This window comes from Cygnus olor, chromosome 14 (genome assembly GCF_009769625.2).
Source record: "Cygnus olor isolate bCygOlo1 chromosome 14, bCygOlo1.pri.v2, whole genome shotgun sequence".
In the NCBI taxonomy this organism is placed as follows: domain Eukaryota; kingdom Metazoa; phylum Chordata; class Aves; order Anseriformes; family Anatidae; genus Cygnus; species Cygnus olor.
The window spans coordinates 15,472,459-15,488,063 of record NC_049182.1 but is presented as its reverse complement, the minus strand read 5'-3'; the positions used below and the strand labels follow the sequence as shown (position 1 = coordinate 15,488,063).

The window sequence follows — 15,605 nt, the reverse complement described above, 5'->3', positions numbered from 1 at the left end:
ACATTTCTTAAAATATTTCTGTTTAATAGACAAAATGTTATTCTAATCACACACAGTATTTCTACTTGCAAAATATGAGATGATGGCAGCTTAGCTTTTGCTCCCAGCAAACAAAAGCTTCCTGTAATTCATTAACAAATAAATAACCCTCCTTCTAAGAATCCTATTTCCAAGCTGAATTAATATATTACTTAAACAAAAATTTCAGGGATAACTCTAACAGGTAACTATGACACAGGTGGCTTAGTAATATATTATTTCATCGATATTTAAATGTTAACCATAATGAAGGCAATAAAACATCTATGATAACAGCAATTATTGCAGGACAAAGAAGGCCAAATGCTGCAAAGGGCACTAATTGGCAGTGAGCTGCCTGCATACAGCCTGATAGTAGCTGAAGCAATTTAACCCGGATGCTCTGTGTGCAGCACGCACAGCTCCAGTGCAGGGAGAAATCTTTAGTTTTTGAATAGTGACATTTCAGGTAGGGGACCGCCCTAGAAGCACTTTGCAAAGCTTTCTGTTACGCACATGAAGCGATCCCAGCAATGATTTTTAAGGGTGTGAGTCCTGACGGGGGAAGGCACACAACACAATAGCATTTTTAACATGTGAAAGTAAGAATAAATTGTGCTCCAGTCACTCCCTGGCAGCTGCAGTGCCATTCTCATTTCTATCCCTCTACGACTCAAATCCATTGAAAAAGATGTACAAACATCAGGAAGCTGTGAGAAACAGAAAACTTGCAGAATCTCCGGACTCCTTCAATGTCGTATGGGGGAAACTTGTCTGCTGCTGCTTTCTCCCCAGCCTTACGCCTTCCAACTCTTCCAGAGCCCTGTCCCTTGAAAAAGCACTACATTTAGAAGTCCTCTCCCTGTAAACTATTCACATCCAAAATGTTGAATCAGGAAATTGAGGTTATAGACAATATTATTTATGCCAGCAAACTTCCCACCTTGGGCCATGATCCTTGTAAGATCTTGCAAGCTAAGCAGAAGCAGACTGCAGGAGTCCTAAGGATCCTCAAAGGACTACTTGGAAGAAGCATAACGTGGGATCAGCAACCTTCAAGGTGGTATATCCTCCACCAGTATGAACTGTCACGGTCCTACTGACTTCAATTTACAACCCCTACAACCCCAGAGGAACTGCTCTACTTCTCTGCCAGTAGCCCAAACTGGCTAGAAGCACGCATGGTGCCTCATTCTTCCATTTGAAGAAAAATGCTGATTTATAGCCCCGACTTATCAGATTTTTGTAAAGGAAAAAATGTTCACTCTGCAATCCTGCCACAACTTGGAAACAATTATTTGCCTCCTTCCTCAAAGTTGTTGTGCAAATTTAACTGCATACAGTTGCATTTGTTCTCTTCTGCCTTGCTCCAAATTCACCACTGCAGTTCACTGAGAGAGTTGTTAATTCTACACTAAATGTAATTAAATTAAAATCATTAACCTGCAGAAATCACTCTTGTGTATGGTTTATTTTATTTTTTATTTTTTTTTTGCTTTTAAATAATATTTATGCATTAGTTTTTACTCCTTCACACTCTTGAACAGAAATACAGGTGTTCAGGTCTACATTAGAGAAAAAAATGTAATCCTAATACTAGAAGAAATCACACAGTTTTTATGGAAGATACTTTGGGGAAAAAAAAAAAAAGGAATGGATTTAAATTTTGAATCCCACTAATTATACGAGTACTATATTTAAAAAGTTCAGGAAGTGTAAGCATCCCTTCATGTTCCTTGGAGTAATTCGAAGAAGCTGTCAGATCAATAGTTAAACACTCTCAATTCTTTAAATTACAGAGTACACGGAGATTTTGTTTCTCTTACTTGGAATTAAATTAGTGATATAATTAAGAGCATATAATGAATATCAGAATGACTTCTGACTTATTCATCTGGAATAATAATACTTTCATTACAATACATCTACCCGCTCTGTTCCAGTTAAATACTAGAAAAGGATCTTCTGGCAATGATGTCAGAAAAAAGTTAAACAACATAACAGAATTATCTAAAATATTAACTATTTGATTTCTTCAATTAGTACTTCGGTAAGTACAATGTAAGTTAGCAACCGTCTTAACGTTTTCCAGTCACATTTCATGTGGGAAAACACGTAGGAGGGTTGTTTGTTTTTGTTAAGTATATAACACTGATGACAGTAAAAATACCTACTACATCCCAAACTAAATAAATAAATAAATAAATTTTATCACTGGCAAAAGGTGAAACCACTATATGAATATCCATTTTCCTAAGTAGAAGACATATTTGTAATGGACATACATCATGAGCTGTACATCAGTACAATACCTACAGTGATGATTCTTGTTTACAGTCTGAATGGATTCAGGTTAAAAGAGATGGGGAAAACCTGTCGTTTTAGGGCACAGCTAAAGACATCCTATATTTTTTGACTGTAACAGGGACTGAATTTCTTTCACATTCCATTTCTGCAGCTGATTAGCACAAACAGCTAATTAAATTGAGAAATTATATGGTAGATTAAATTTCTGATTAACACTTTCGTCCAAGCCTTAATAGGCATCTTCCACCATTACCAGAGGTCTGCTGTGCTGGCCATGCAGGTTTTTGATATGCACCAGGCTTCTTTTGCGTCACATTTTGCAGCATTTGCAAAATTTTCAGCCACAAATATTGAGACCCACACACATTCATACCCATCAGAGAAAGAAAATCTGAATGTACACAAAAAAATAAGCATACAAACAAGTTTAACATTGTGCTATATACTGTCAACTACTGATAAGTAAAAGGAAAGAGATCTGAAAAAGAGCCAGATATATTTTTGGTTTTGAGTGTCTTCTACCCTTAGAAACTGGAGATTCTTTAGCGGCATCTAAAATACATCATTTAATATCGGGAATCCTGCAAACATTTCATTTGGCAGCACATACTTCAGTGTGTCTTTGGACTTCACTCTAAGTTAACAACGTTTATGTTTTTGTTTGTTTGTTTGTTTGTTTGTTTCCTGCTCAAAACTCTCTCAACGCGCTGCAGAAAGAACAAGGTGCTGAGTTCCCTCATGGTGTGATAAACCCGTATTTTGAAAGTGAGACTTTGAAATGCACGGCCTTAGCGTGCAGCAGAGAAGCAAAGCAGCGCGGCTGCTTGGGAACAGCCATCTCAGGCCCTGCAGCGCCGGTAGCGCTAACAAGTCTAACATTTCCTTCTGTCTCCTTCAATTACACCGCTGCTTTATCACAGTATGCTCATTGGCTGTATATGTAATCCATGTGTTGTGTGTCCATAACACCATGTAATTGGGCGTAATGCAAGATTATTATCTATGTGCATGCAATGGATAGCTACAAATGGTGTATCTGCAGGCTGGTAACATTCCCAAGAGTGAATTGCTGTTATAATCTCCGATTACTGCTTCTCCCCTAACTGCCATGGTTTCCCTGCTTCCTATCCCCAGTGCAACTATACATTCAGTAAATGAGACTGGAAAATTTATTAGGACTTAACCAAGGCATCTCCAAGCATAATTAAACCTCTCATGTAAATAGTTTTCTTGAGAATGTTATTTCTGTTTGAAAGTGGGTGAATTGATGCAAAAATCCCCTCTGAGCAGCTCACCCCAGATGGCCAGTGGAGCTAGAAGGGAGCCCAGCAGCCTGGCTGTGACAAAAGGACAACTTCTCAGAGCCCAGAGCCTTGGGGGGGGGGGGGTGGAGCTGGACCGGCATGGAGATAGATGCTCCTGCCAGGGGTGGGACAGGAGATGACAACTGTAGACCCCTTCCAGCCCTGAAGCACCACCTAATATAACTAACATCATGGGCAGTGTACCAGTTCCAAAGACTGATTCTAAAGCTATTTTTAGTAATAAAACCAAGACTTGATTAATGTTTGTACTTAACTTAGAGATTGTAGAGAGAAAGGAGCTGTATTTTCAACAGCTGTAAAGTGCTATTTTTCACACAGGTCAGAGAGAATTTGCATTAAATTAAATATTTACTACTTCACATGGCCTCTGATGAAAAAGCAAAATGGCTTTGGCACTCACTCGATCCCTCAGCACCGAGCAGTTGTCCTCACCCTTGACTTTCAAGGCATCCAAGATTTGCTCTTTTTAGGCAAGGTGCAAAACCTGACCAGATCTCTGAATTCTGGTGAGTCCTGAGTCCCTCTTTTACTCAATCCTCTGATCTCCCCACGGCCTGTTTAAATTAAAGCCCACAACTACTGTGCGGGCATGTAATGAAAGCAACTGATGCTGCACTGATGAATCCATTACTCTCAACTGTTAGAAAACATAATGATCTCACAAGGGGCCTTATTCACTGACATACAGCAGTAGAGCTCTGATCTGACACCTCAAATTAGCAGCAAAAGCAATAACAGCTGGGATTTTGTCTCAATATTTGTACCCAGCTCTAAAATGAGTTGGTGCTATGCAAGTGTTATTTTTAAACACAATGTTATCCCAGGCAAATAATCTTCTAAATAGTCTCCAGGTGACATGTAAGATCCACAGAAATAAATAAAAATAACTAGTTGCCAATTTGTGGTTTCTGTTCTAGTATTAGTCTTTGCTGATATGCTCACAAATGTTTTCATCACCGCAACATGAGAAGCTCTAGCATCATTAGCTTGGGAAGCTGTCAGACATCTGACGAGTCTTGAGGATACAGAGAAAATAAAATGTTCTCTTTAGAAATGTATGAAAAAATAAAATAAATAAGCTTAGTACGGAATTACAGACAAAACAGCCAGAAACATTTACTGCTACAACTCCCTGATTCTTCCCATTCTATGACTGATTTTAATTTGCATTTAACTTTCAGATTTTAGCTATTTGAGCTTATTATAAAGGCCAGATGTTTGAGGCATATCGATTTTTTTTTTTTCCCTTGAAGGAATGATATTACTTCTAAACACATCAGGCTTTGGGGCAATTGGGTTGTTGTAATAGGAAGTTCTTTTTCTTTCCTTTTTTTTTTTTTAAAAAAAAATCCTGTTGCACCCCAAGCAATGAACGTCCCTCTGTCGTCCCCAGAGACTTGGCTGTGCCTTGGCTGGAGTCTCTGCGACTGGCAATGTCAGGAACCACGGTTACGAGCAGTGGAGAAGGAGAGGAGAAGCAGAGGAGAAGCTGCAGCTGAACAACCGGTGGGCAAACTGTCTGGGTAAGGAGCCTGGGACCAGGAATCAGTGTGAACGGATAAAAGAAGCGAGAAACAAATCGTCTGGGTCTGTACAATTAAAGATCCTATTGCTGTACAAACACAACTGGGAGCAAAATTGAGGATTCTCGTAACTGATGTCTGGTCACTAATGCTGAAACCTTTCTCATATTACTTTAAGTTCTGCATTTGTGTTGCATGTGCACACATCATTATGCTGGAATTTACTCGCTTACACCAACAAGGAAATTAATAAAATGTGCTAAAACAAGATAAAGTAGAAAATACAATAATAGAATAGAATACGGTAAAATAAGCTGAGCTAAACCACAATAAGTTAAAGTGAAATATAACAAAGGTTATATAGAGGATAACTGTACACTGTTCATTTGATTGTGGACTTTGCTAGATGTCAAGTCAAGAACTGTCACTCACATGGTCTTACATGAGACATCTTCCCACTTCCCCTTAATGAGGTCTCTCTTTCTATACATAGGACAAATCCATTTTCCCAAATAATCAAATCACCTCTATTAGCTGTACAAAATGCAGATACCAGTTGAATCTTCTGTTTCCATCTAATTTCCATGCCTGGTGAGGGTTAAAAAAGCTTTTCAAAGAAATTTCAATCAGCTTTTCAATCTTTTACAAGATCTTATAATTCTAGGCAGAAAATACATATTCAATAGGGTCTGAATGGAAATTTAGTTATAAAAACATCAAGACAAAATCAAAAGAACATGGGTCAAAATTCCTCTGCCACTGTTTTATTTTAAAATTAAGGATACTCAAATGGGCTGTTTTTCTAAAGTCAAAAATGGCATAAGAAGTACTGCCTTTACTTATTTTCAAACCAAAAACATTTTCTCAAGTGTTTGCCCAAAGCCTACACATTTTTTGCTACACCATATTGGGAATGACTGCTGTGGCTCTACGCCCCAATCACATCTACAATTTTTTTTATAAGTATTTGGACTCAGAGAATAAAAAAATACTTATGCAAACACTGAGTAAATGTTCTACAGCATCAGGGTGGTTTTGATTTCCACAACTGATGTTACAGCCTAGAACCATGGGAAACAAGTACAACTATCATAATACCGAGATCAGTGACCACTGAAGTCAGTGCAAATACTGCTGCTGATTTTAACAGGCAGTGAATATAGTTCCTGCAGTCTGCTTGTTTAGGCGCAGATTTTCAGTGGAGGCAGAGGGATCAAAAATATAATTGTGTTCAATTTTAACTCAATTTTACAACTGAGAATTTTCAGATTCATTTGAAAGTCCCTTCTGTGATGAATTAGTATACTTAAAATAATATTAGAAATATATGTCTTTAATATAATTCATTTGTTAAATAGATACACTTTTTTGGGTTATATAGAGATCTCTTTTAGTAAATATGGATCTCGCTGCTACACAACTGGCTGCTTCTCAGATACTATAGTTCGTAGATTCTGTGTCAAAATCGATGGAAACTGGATTGGGTTTTCTATGCATACAGAGGTTTGAAAGCCCACTGGAGTGTATTTATGGAAAGGATGAAAAAGAATCAACAAGGCAGAATTTGATGCATCAGCACTTTAGCAAAATAAAATGGATTTTGTAGCTTCCTGCCTGAACAGTTGCTTCTGTTTAGTCCTTTCTGATGCTAGAGCAGCCTTGTAGACATAGTCTAATTCAAACTAACACTGTTCAACCCTTAATTTGAAAGGAGCAAGCAACTTCTGCCATTTGCTCAAGATGAAGTGCCTTTCATGATGCAGATTTCCAAGACCAAAGTAAAAGGTTTCAGCATTGAGTCAGCTGAGTGCTGTGGTTTCCTTTCAGGACCTCCACCAAAATAAATTCTAAATAAACTTATTAAATTTGAATTGGAAGGGAACAGTATCATTCTTCAAAACTGTGTTTTAACTGAAATTAAATAAAGACCTTATGAACTACTATAATTAACATATCATTTTCATGCTTTATGGCATACCCAGACCCGAAAACACATTCCAAGTGATGCACCTAAGTTGGCTGTCTTTTCAGATGTAGAGAAAATGACAAAAAATAAGAATAACAAAATAAAAAGGGACTTCTATATTCATTGAAAGGGGCTATGTTACAACATTGAATGAAGTGGCACTCACCCTGTGCCAGCCCGGTGTCACTTCATCGACTACCGCAATGCGACACTGCCTGCAGGACTGCGGATTCCTGCAAGTCCCGTGGTGACCGCTAGGACCAAAGGAGGGACGAGCTGGCAAACTCAGGTGTGCAGCATGGCAGCTGCTCGGGAGGCAGACACATAACAATAATCAGAAACGGCAGCAGTTTAGCCAGTGTCTGGGTGTCAGTGCAAAAGGCTTTACAGAAGCCTTTTAGAAAGCAGGTGACTGGAATACGTGGAGTGTGGGCTGCCAGAACCCCTTGTTTCTGTTTCCCTCCAATGGCAAACCTAACAGATCCTGCAGGCAAAATTACACCCATCATTCCCCTTGCCAGAGCAGCCCCCTTAATTTCAGGAGCCCAGCACCTTGGCTGCCCCTCAGTTCCCAATACCACTGGGATTCCCACTGGGAGTGCAGCAGGAGGAGATTTTTAATAGCACTGGTAACGTGGCAAAGGGCATGGCACAGCAAGGATCTGCAAAGGCAATCTCCACTTTGGACAGCAGACAGAGGAAGAAAAGAAGCAAACCTTGTAAAGAGGGAAGTTGCACTTCTGTTACCAAAAACCCCTCCCCAAAACACAAGAGATGCGGACAAATAGTTGCAAAATAATTTCAGATCCTAACAGTACGTGATGCCCCTACTTGCAATTCATACATGTTCTAAGTTAAGGTTAATGCACAGTCTAATATAAATCTGCATGAATGATAGGGAACGTGTGATATACACATTCTGTGAACTTAGACCGGCATGTATGAACATTTTTCAGGAAAAATTACCTTTTATAGAAAAAAGAAATATTTTGAAAAAAATAAAAGCCAACACATAGTTCCTAGACAAGGACAATTACATGTTTCTTGCTGAAGCTGGAAAGGGATCTGCTTTCCATCAGGAATTAAACATCAAGTTTTCTTTTAGTAATACATTAGACAGCGCTTGCGTGGATCGCACAAGAAAATAGTCAATATTTTTAAAAACACCTGCCTTTCCCATTTTTAATTTTCTCCCAAACACCACCTGCCCATGAGAAGCAGCGATACCTACTTATATTCATGCATGCATATGCAATAAAGCTAAAAAATCATAACCATTTGAATATCAAATACTCACAGTGTTTCATTTGTGTTCAGTCCAGAGTGAAAACGTGCCAGATAAAATATACACGAAGGAAAATTTGAAGTGCTCACGATTTGTTCAGGAATATTCTACAAGCGCAAGAAGCAGCTACATAAAAGGAGTCAATTGTTCTCCATATTTGACTGTTCACCTGTAATATCTGTACCCCTAGCAAATAAAATATAACTGCCATTGCGGATGGTCTGTCCTAACTGCTTCAGCCTAAGTATTAGCTGAAGCACCTCACCTGCTTTCTAACGCCCTAGCCGTGGACGGGAAGACAGGGTGTCTTGCAGATGAAATGGACCCAACCCTTTTAAGACATCGCTGAAATTGCCCAAGGAGCCAGTCAGAAGCTCGGGTGTGCGGAGCGGACTACCCCCTCCCAGAGCCCGCCCAGCCTACAGCCTCCTCTTGCACCAACGGGGGCTTCTCAACGGCCTTCAGGCGTCGTCGCAGAGATGCTGCAATGCGGCAATTTATCGATCGCAGTAGCCAAGTCCAAAGCTGAAAGCCACAAACAAGATCAGCCTTCCCACCCTCCTTTTTCCCTAGACCACCACCAAAAAAGTACTCTTGGTGACACACACAATCTAAGATTCTAATGGCAAAAGAGGCGAAAACAAATCTAAATTACCAATCTGGTGAACAAAGACCTGGTTCAGTGCGTGCTCTTATATCCCGTCATCGCAGCCATCAACCTGTCTTCCACAACGTTCTCTTTTGTTTTACCCTCAAGCAAATCCCCATCTCAGCCTGTCTGGCATTTGCAAACCACAGATATCTCCCACCCGCTACCACCATGAAGATGAGGTATATGTGCAATTTTTTAAAAATTACTGGCAGTAGTGTTCTTTATTTCCTTCAGTGGCTTTATTTGCCCACTTCATTTGATGCTCTTTCAAGCTATTTTCTGTGATATCTCTAACATACTCAAGAGCAACATGTTATATTACAACAAAGGTTTCTGGATAACCAAACATAGAACGTTTTAAAATATCTTGCTACTAAGGATCTGCAGATGACCACAGCATGGCCAGCCATCATCCGTGCATACTGAAACAAAGCCTTCAGCCTATTCACCCCAAAACAGAAACTCAAGAAATACAATTCAGCTTTAAAAGCATCAGACCAGTTAACATGAAATTGCTTCACTTATGATAACAAAATTAACATAGAAATTGTGATTATTTGACTTCAAATTACTTTGAAATCATTTCACATTTCTATCCTTAATGCAGCTCTTAAATTTTCTTGTTTGTTAAACAGAACTGGATATGCTATGTAAAGAAAGTGTAATTTACATTAATCATATACCTTTCTTTTTAAACTCTTTATAATTATTTTTCATGTATTTCATCATAACATAAAGGTCTAATTAAAACATATGTTCTTTTAACATGTCTATGTTAGGCACCCAAAATATATTCTTGTATTTTATGCATAACCTTGTGAATAGCAGAAAAAATACACTATTGGATTTTAGATAAGAAGCTTCTACGTATGCATTTGCTTAGGTGTAAATGTAATTATCTACTTCATTTTCAAGCCAAATATCTACATCATACTGTTTTGATTTCAAATTTATCACAGATACAATATTATTGTCCAAGCTAAAAATGTTGGAAAATACTAATAATAGTACCCTGATCCCAGCAACTACAGATCAAGGTTAAATATCTGACACAATGCTTGATGTGGCACACCAACAATTCTCGTACACAGAGCTCTCATGGCAATTGTAACCTCTATTTCCAAAGAAACCAGGCGTTTGAGCTCTCTCTTCTGTAAGGATTGACTACAGCTCCGAGCCTCTCTGTTGTTCTACCAGCACAACGGAGAAGCGAATGCAGCCTCTGAAAAAGGCAGACTATTGATACACCTATAGACCACAAACAATACCTTTAACTGCATGCAGAGAAAAAGCGACAACCTTTATATGCTTTGAATTTTTGTTTTAAATTGGCATTGTGGTGATTGACCCCAGAGTCAGCAGCAGTTGCTGCATTCACCGCCAGCTTTGGACTTGGTGTCACAGAAGGGCTGAGGACATCCTGGTGTACTGGGTGTTGATAACACCAAAGCCTCGGCCACACGGGCATGCAGCCTCCTCTCCCAACCAAAAAAGACCTTATTAATGCCAGTGGGATTACATCCAGCTTGTTTGGGGAGTCACACAAACAGTGAATTGTGAATCATGGCATAAAGTGACTACTCATCTACTTTGAACGTATTACTTCCCCTCATAACTCCATCATCAGCTCAACTTCATCTGCAAGGAGCTTTATTCCCATCTCAGCCTTCAGCTTAGCTTTTGGATAAGGTGTTCAGCTGTATGTCTGCATTAAATATACAGTTGAGTGTCCCCAGGATCAAGTCATTCACATTCATCTGACTTTCAACAGGCAAAATACTTGTTCTACACCTTCTATATTACTGACGAAGAAACTATATTAGTCAAAGGGGAGGTAGGGCAGGTCACAAGATGAGCAGAGCATACAAATGAAACAATTAATACCATGGAAAAAAGGTTTGCCAGAAATCCCTGTGTCTCAGGGATTTTTGACTTCAGAGTCTCTCAGCGCAGTGATTGCAGCACCAGTAAAGGATTTACACTATGCGAGCTGTAAACCTGGGCTTTCTCAAAAAGCACATTGGTCAGTGATTCATGAAACTAATAATTCTAACCTGGCGCTGCTCTTATCTTGATAAGTTCTGCAGCCTGCAGGGCTCCAGGCTATTCTTAAAGGAAAAAAAAAAAAAACCTCCAACCTAATGGGAGCAGGAAAGGAAAATGAGCACAGCATTCAAATACTGCATATGTTCCAGGAGAGAAAAACATATTTTCTCAATATATAATATAATATGGCACCCACACTGAGGACTGATAAAAATGTTCATCAATTTGCTGAGACATGTCTGGAACACTACAGGATTAGAAAAATCACTGATCAATGAATTTATGCAAATATATTCCCCCCCTAAAGAGAGAGTTACATTACATCTGTAACAGGCATCACTGATTTTCAGAGGGCCTCAATTGCCTGCTCTTATTTTATCTCAGCTGGTCTTTGATATAAAGCCTGTCACCATGGTGCCATCTGGATAGTGTTCCTTTCACCATGCTGTACTTCCAACCTCACATTTTGTAATAAGTTGTAGAACAGAGGTTATCTCGGATTTCATTTCCATATCTTGAGCAGTGATGCCAGATCTCCCACAGAAATATATCAGCAAATAAAAACATTCCTTATCAAGCAACTGTGTGAGTACCCCATCTTTCCTCTGTCTATTCATGCTAACTATTTATCTCATTTCACCAGGGTCCATTGGGGTTCAGTAGCTCTCTAAAAAGTTCTCCAGAAAAAAGCCTTTCTGTAGTTAATCTCATTGCCAACTGATTTATATAACAGAAAACTTAAAAGAGTAACAGCAGTATTCGGGAGCATTTCTCATTCCCTTAAAGATTATTAATGATACAGGAGCCAGGAAAAATGGGAAGGATGTAAACTACTGGACAGTTGAATGAGGAATGGAGTAAAGAAAAAAAGAAAATTATCATTTGTCCACTGATACCTCTATGCTCGGGGTGCACCCTTTCTCAATTGTCAAACTGACTTATTCTTCCTCTGACATAACCTGACATTCTGCAATACAACCTGTGCACAGAAAATGGGGATAATCTTAGAAAATCCAAGCTCTGTTCCGTGTTTTGGGGATTTCAACTAATGGGTAGACAATTCAATTACTCATACGCTGCCAATAACTACTCCAGTTTTGTTTTTATCACACACACACTATGCACATGCTGACTGATGAAATAACTAAAGATTTTTAATTAATTTTTATTAATTTACATGCATTTAAAATAACATATATCCTCAAGTTTAAAAAAAAAGGCTAATCATGCCAATTTTAATGTACTCAAGTATTAATATGTAAAGCAGCTATGCACAATTTTTTTAGTAGAAATATCATTTTCGTTATTGTATTTAGGTATTTTGGTATCAGTTATAGGAATTTACGGAGTTCAGATTTGATCCTGATTGCCTCAACCTATCATAATTTCCAGCAAAATAGAGGAGGAAATCACATTTGTGTGGCATTTTCAGGCTTTCATTAAGCAATGGCATCTCATATATTTAGAATTATGTCATGACTTTAGCTCCCTGACTCTCCAGGTTGGGAAGGCAAATAAAAATCTTCTATCTAGTGAAGACATGCCCAGAATAACATTTTGCAAATAAGCAAAACTGATCATATAACTGGATGTTCAGTGTACAGATGACAGCCATAGGAAACAATTAAATCCTGGCTGTAACAGAAAATAACAATTAATTTTCATAAAAGTTCTTAAAAGTTTGTTAGGACAAAAAAGCGGTGTTTTATAAGCTCATGCATCCATAGCAACTCTATGTGAAATTTCAAATATTACTAAATTTTTTATGAAACTCAATCCTTTATAACAGGAATGCATGGGATTGAAAAATGAAAGCATGAGTAACCATAGTGCATTTGTAAAATACTTGCTAGGAATGGATGCTTTACCCAACATACAGAAGAACTGGGGGATGCAGACCGCCAGTCTGGATGGCAGAACGGATGTGTCCCGCGCAACACAACTCGGTGCTGAATTAGAGTTTGAAAGAAAACAGCACGTAGCACTGCGTGCTCCTGGGCATTTATCACGGAGGCATTCAACAAGCAAGACAGAAGCACTTTGTGGAAAAAAGGATATACTCAAATGCTGATATAGCAATTGCAGTTTCTAGGTTCAACTATTATTAGTTTTATGTTAAGATTTCAGAGATGGAAGGGTGGGTGGAGTGTTTTCATTTATTCTTACCTTTTTTTTTTAAGATAAAATATTTAGGGCTCATTTGGAATTAAAGTTATGGTTTCAAACTGTCGTGGATATTTGGGTGACTGTGCTTGTACTTCTTCAGTATTACTTGTGCATGAATTATCACGATTTTTCGCACTAGACTGCTCAGAGTTGAATGGTGGATTCCTGCATGCATATTTTGTTGCTAGACTCTTAATGGCAGTCAGTGCTCATTCATATCAAAAAGCAGGTGAAGCTCAGGAAAGAGGATTTTTTAAGGCTGTGAGATGTGTAAGACCTACAACTAACACAACTAACAACAAGCAAAACCCTAAGTTATTCAATACTAGATCTGTAAAGTCAGAACACATTTACCTTCTTTAATAAAATTATATCAACAATCCTCTTCATATTAGCTCTTGATTCGATAATATCTTTTGGTTTAGGATTATTTATTTATTTTTTTCCCCAGAAAAAAATGCAATGAATAAAACATGTTCAAGCTTCCGTCTCTATTAGCTATCATCTTAAAGTAGGAGGAAAAGCAGCTTTTACAATGTAAAACAAGGAAAATGCTCCAGGTAAGTTGCCAACAATGACTCATAATTCTTTCTATCCTGTCCACATGGCACTACTACCATGTCACCACACAGTTTCCAACCTATTCCATTAGAAATAAATAAATAAATAAAAAGTTTTTTTTTGGCTACATTGAGTTCTGTATCTTGCTGAGAAATGGATCCTAAGAATGAAGTATTGTTCAGCACTTACAGACTAACGACAGCAGCATGATCATTTGCTCCATCATAATGGTTTATCCCGTTTGACTGGGCTTTTCAAATCATCTTGAAATTAATTCCTTTTATTTATATATCCAATGAGACTGAAGGTGAAATTCTGAACTCTGAAATAGTTTTATCTCCTATGCATTGTATGGTTGAACATTTGGATATGAAGCTATGGTGTAACACATTTGTAATCTATAAAGGGTATGTCTTATTGCCACACCCCATAGGGAATAGTGGACAATTATTTTGAAGGTTTTTTCTTTTTTTTTTTTGGTAAATAATCGTAACTCGCTTACAGCTACAGTAATAAATATTTCTCAATAACACTGTTATTGCCAGGTATTGCCAGAGGACACAACTAAAAATTAAACAGAGCAGAAAACCTTCTACTAAAAACAACGGTTAGTGAAAGTTTCTCACCAATTTTCTTCAACTTTTGTGCACATTGCTATTCCAACAGGTCATAAGTTAATCAATAACTTGCATCACTCCTTTAAAAATACATGACACTGCCATATGTTATTGCTATATTAGCGGTTGCACACACCTTCCTATCTCTTGGAATGCAAGAACAAACCCAAGGAAGTATGTTTTACTATCTTACAAAAAGGGAGAAAGGAGGGATGTCAACAAGAAAAACCCTACCTTGTCAACAGAAACAAAATCTTTAGGGGAAGCAGTAGAGAAAGTCTGATGCAAAAATGAACAAAAGCAGCCTCAATCCAAAGCTACAAAGAAACAATGCTTAAGTAAGCTGTCAGTTGTGTGTCATTTCTCAGACATTATCTTCACCTTGCTGCAGGGGCAAAGACAATCAACAGAAGGCACCAAAGCACTGAGTTCGCAACATTTTCACAGCTTTTTAATCCAAACTCGCAGTCACCAGCAGCACTGTGCATCTGTATTATGGTCTAAAGATGTCAGATCACAGGATCAGGGGCACTTTTTGGGGCCCCTGAAACACTGAAGCTCATACACAGAGACGTGATCAAAAGACTGCTGGTACTGGGAGCCACAGTCAGTGCCGGGGTCTGATCCAAGCTCCATATGAAGTTAGCAGCACAGTGCGCTGTTTAAAGGACTGGCATTAGTAATGAATTTCAGTAATGTTTTCATCTCTGCCTCAGTGCTGTTTGTTGGGATAGAAACTTATCACTTTTAAAAAGAAAATAAAAGCAGTACATGAAGACAGCTTGCTTGACAAGCAGAAATAAATAACACGGACCATGGAGTGCTCTGTGATTTGGAGGATAATTGCACAATTTCTTTCCATTCCTACATCTACCAAATCACCAAACTCCTTACAGTCATATTTTTTGATGAATTCAAGTTGAATGAAGAATGCAATCCAGAAACCAAAATGTTTTTAAGGTTAAGTGTTAATTTAATTTCTGGGTACCACTAAGCATTTTGTCTCTGCCCCAAGTAATCTACAGAAATTTAGAATTCTGTAGACAGACGGGTAGGTAGAGAAAAGATGCAGAAATGTAAATGTTTGATATCAAAAAGGTCACAAGATTTCAGTAAGTTAAAGAAGTAAATAATTTGGT

General features: G+C 38.2%; 1 protein-coding gene across 6 annotated transcripts in view; it reads right to left on the bottom strand.

Annotated features, from left to right (window-relative positions):
- The window catches only part of SLIT3 (slit guidance ligand 3), a 513,498-nt gene that overhangs the window by 206,471 nt on the left and 291,422 nt on the right, over positions 1 to 15,605 (bottom strand). The gene's annotated exons all lie outside the window — the stretch shown is intronic.